The following is a 4,991-nucleotide window of genomic DNA, read 5'->3' on the forward strand; positions in this document are numbered from 1 at the left end:
AGCTATAAGGCTGCTGAACAATTCATCAAATGGCCACCGGACTGTTTACATTGACCCCTCCCCGCACACACACACACACACTTTTTTTTGTTTTTAAACTGCTGCTACTCGCTGTTTATTATCTATGCATAGTCATTTTACCCCTACCTACATGTACAAATTACCTCGACTAACCTGTACCCTCACATATTGACCCCGCATATTGACCCCACATATTGACCCCGCATATTGACCCCGCATATTGACGCCGCATATTGACCCCGCATATTGACCCCACATATTGACCCCGCGCATTCTTAACTCTATTTCTTGAACTGCATTGTTGGTTAAGGGCTTGTAAGTAAGCATTTCACGGTAAGGTCTACACCTATTGTTTTCGGCGCATGTGACAAATACAATTTGATTAGATATATAGATTCTACAGACCCTACTGAGTAATTCTAACCCCACTGTTACATCGGCACATAGAATATATGTTTTTCTCTATAAACCAATATGACATTTTAAAGGCCTACAATACAGTGGTGTTCCATTGGGACCAATGGAATGGGTGGAGTAGAAAGGGTTGCTGGGTATTTAGACCACAGTTCCCCATGATATAACACCATATATAGATTCTAGTGCTAGATCAATAGCGTCTGTAGAATATTATGTTCTTTACATTAATTTACTTAAGCTTCAACCATTTTTCAATGTGCTCTACCGTATGTTCATATGGGATACAGTATGCCTACAATTCATTCATGGAATATATGGTGTCACTGCAGCTTCAGAATGGGTGGAAGCTTAATTGTCAATTTCATTGTTGTCATGATATCACAACAGGTAGTTTTATCTTTTTGTAAACATTATAAGCACATTGTGAAGATGAAATACACGTTGCTTTAAATGTTATACTCTATCCATGGATTTGGAAGTCAGAGGTGCTCCTGAGAAGAATGTATCAGATCTCCTAAGCCTGTGTTAACCTCAGACTTTATTTTCAGGGTGTTTATCCCAAAACCCCTTTTCGTTCCCCATGAATTTTTCACATAGGAATGGCAGAACAAACCAGAGGTAACTCATTTCCAGGTTTTAGGTCTACAAACTGGCGAGCTCTATTCTTGCTAGGTCTTGCTTATTCTTGCTGGAATAATGGAGGTCAGATTGGCACTATCGCTGCAATGCCAGCAAAATAATTAGGGACTTCCGAGTCACAGATTTTTGGAATCCTTCAGAATAAGAGTCCTGTCCCATGTTAGTTTTTGTGTACCTGGGTCTATGACCTAGATCAGGTGGTATTCAACTCTTACCCTACGAGGTCCGGAGCATGCTGATTCTCTGTTCTAACTGGTAATTTATTGCACTCACCTGGTGTCCCAGGTCTAAATTAGAGGGGAACAATGAAAAAATGCAGTGGAACTGTCCTCGAGATCCAGAGTTGAGTTTGAGGGACCTAAATATTTGTTCAAAACTGGATACTGTGGACTCTAATGAGTAGACTGAACCTTGGATTTATAGACCCACAATCAATATATTTTCCTGTAGTGCAATATTTGTACCACATTTATATTTGTATTTATTTATTAGAGATCCCCATTAGCTGCTGCCAAGGCAACAGGGAAAATCATAGCTGGCTCACAGAACGGTAGAAATTATAGAATACATTGTAAGCTTTTTTGTTTACTGTTAAAATAGCATTGTATCTGTTAAAATAAAATGTTAGGGTTGGTAACAGGCTGGTTGGTCGGCTATTTGAGCCAGTAAAGGGGCTTTACTATTCTTTGGTAGCGGAATGACTTTTGCTTCCCTCCAGGCCTGAGGACACACACTTTCTAGTAGGCTTAATTTGAAAGTATGGCAAATAGGAGTGTCAATATCATCCGATATTATCCTCAGTAACTTTCCATCCAAGTTGTCAGACCCCGGTGGCTTGTCATTGTTGATATACAACAATACTTTTTTCACCTCTTCCATACTCACTTTACAGAATTCAAAATGACAATGCTTGTCTTTCATAATTTGGTCAGATTTACTTGGATGTGTAGTGTCAGCATTATTTGCTGGCATGTCATGCCTAAATTTGCTAATCTTGCCAATGAAAAAAATCATTCAAGTAGTTGGCAACATCAGTCGGTTTTGTGATGAATGAGCCATCTGATTCAATGAAAGATGGAGCCGAGTTTGCCTTTTTCACAATTTAATTTAAGGCGCTCCAAACTTTTTACTGTCATTCTTTATGTTATTTATCTTTGTTTCATAGTGTACTGTAGTTTATTCTTCATTTTATTCAGTTTAGTCACATGATTTCTCAACTGACTTGCCTAGTTTAAATAAAGGTAACATTTTTTGTTCTTAAATTTAAAAAAATGTTAGCTTATCAAGCTAGGTAAAATCTTATTGGTTGAAGAATTGTTCCGCCCAAAAATAACATTTAACTGGGCAAGTCAGTTAAGAACTAATTATTATTTACCATGATGGCCAACCCTGGCCAAACCCAGATGACGCCAATTGTGCTCCGCCCTATGCAACTCCCGATCACGACTGGATGTGATGCAGTCTGGATTTGAACCAAGGACTGCAGTGATGCCTCTTGCACTGAGATGCAGTGCCTTAGACCACTGCACCACTCGGGAGCCAAACAAATGAAAAAAACGTTGTATTTCCGACATCACAACAAGGAAATAGAAAGCTCTGACAAGCAAGTGAAGCGTTTAGTTTGTGTACACGGGAAGCGTAATTCGGATATGTTGCCCAATTATAGTCAAAAGACCAATCAGTAGCAAACAAACAGAATTGTGCGGCGTTCAGATGCTAGTCGGAACTATAAAACTCTGACATTTCGACTTGCTATCTCGTTTTATAAAGATGATCCCGAGTTTACCACTTGGAAAGTATCAGAATCAACCAATATGAAGCTCTAAGCAGATAACTTATGTTAATTTTTACTCGGAGGTTCCGAGTTTCCGATAGCAAGTAAACATGGCATTGGACTGCCTGTGTAAACGAAGCGGAAGGTCTGAAGAATGCAAAAAATAACTTGCACTGTATTCATTTAACGAAAATTATCTCTGTAATTTGGTATGATAAAGAAGTGAAAACCCTATTCGCGCGGGACTAGTATTACAAGAGAACGTTGGTTATGTAATTATTACCATAGAATTACCATTATTCCAGTCGGCGATTATAAAAAAAAAAAAAAAAGTTTTAACTGTCTCCTGCAATAAGTAATTTAAAAAAATGGACAGTTATGACTGAAGCCTGGACGTTTTTTAAAATCTAGGCGTGAAGATATTTCAACATGTCTACGTGATAACAGGAAACAATGATAACTCCAGTTTGGCTCCCAAGTTTCTAAACCATACCGAAGCATCCTCGGAATAGTGTCGCCAAAATATCTGGATTGAGGAAGTGTAATTATAATCATTTGGATAGTTTCGCGATCCGCAGTAGAAGACGTCCTAAATGGCCCCAACTTGCAGATGTGAGCTAAAAAGCGCACTTGCACTTGAGATGCATTTTTAGGCTATAAATGAGAAAGTGCACTTGTCATTTCCAAACGTTTAGCTCAGTTGTAATACTGATTTGCGATGTATTAACAGCAAGATTGGAGACTTTTATCTCCCTCACCAACTTCAAACATCTGCTATCTGAGCAGCTAACCGATCGCTGCAGCTGTACATAGTCTATTGGTAAATAGCCCACCCATTTTCACCTACCTCATCCCCGTACTGTTTTTATTTATTTAATTTTCTGCTCTTTTGCACACCAATATCTCTACCTGTACATGACCATCTGATCATTTATCACTCCAGTGTTAATCTGCAAAATTGTAATTATTCGCCTACCTCCTCATGCCTTTTGCACACATTGTATAGAGACTCCCCCTTTTTTTTCTACTGACTTGTTAATTGTTTACTCCATGTGTAACTAACTCTGTGTTGTCTGTTCACACTGCTGTGCTTTATCTTGGCCAGGTCGCAGTTGCAAATGAGAACTTGTTCTCAACTAGCCTACCTGGTTAAATAAAGGTGAAATTAAATAAATAAAAAGGGTTGCATTACATAGGCGCAATGTTTTTACAACTGACGCATTTGGCGATGTCCAATTCATTGGCACACCTATAAGCAAACGCATTCACTGAAAGTTGATACATAGGCTTTTCATATATTGGCTATGCGCAGCACTTCGTTTCAAGCATCAAATGATCGAATAAGTTACTGTTTTCTTGCTGAAACCGCGAGAAACACTTGAGAGAAATGTAAAGCTCAGACATTTCTCTCAAAACACATGGATGTCGATTTGCACGGGACTAGTATTATTAGAGGACCTCGGTAGAGTTCGTCAATAAACTGTTGTTATTTCCGGCTGCAATCATTTCTCTCCTGCTATGTAAAAAATGACCGATATTACAGATAAGGACGAAATTTAAATTACAGATGTGGTTATTTGTGCTCGTGCACATAATTACATAACCAATATCCCCCAGTAATAACCAATCCCGTGCGACTCGTGCTTTCCTTGACCTGCATGGCACAGCAGGGGTTCTTGTGAGGGAGCTGTGTTTCTTTATACACTACCTTACATAAAGCTATCTGAATTCTTTCAAACATATAAACATATATTTGTACTTCTTTGCAAATATATTTATTGGCCACTGTGAAATACTACGGCAAAGGAAAATGATCTAACGTCAGCAAAGTGGATGGTCAATAAAATTATTCAATATAGGCGAGACCGGAAATGCTCTCCAGTTGTCGCCAATTTGACGTTTTCAGGCCCAGTTCCATTTCAGTCTCTAGCCTCTTATTCTTCAATCCCTTTGATGCACTGGACTTGAAAGCTCTTAATATATCAAATTAATTCGATGGCCAATCAAGATAATGTATGTAATCCATCACCATATTGATCTTAACTTTCAAATAACCTCAGATTTGCAAACCAGCTAAGGAACAAACGAGTAGGGAAGGGAGGCTCGTCACCGAAATGGAATCGGACGTGTATCGTAAGCC

Source organism: Oncorhynchus nerka, linkage group LG27, assembly GCF_034236695.1.
Source record: "Oncorhynchus nerka isolate Pitt River linkage group LG27, Oner_Uvic_2.0, whole genome shotgun sequence".
Taxonomy (NCBI): Eukaryota; Metazoa; Chordata; class Actinopteri; order Salmoniformes; family Salmonidae; genus Oncorhynchus; species Oncorhynchus nerka.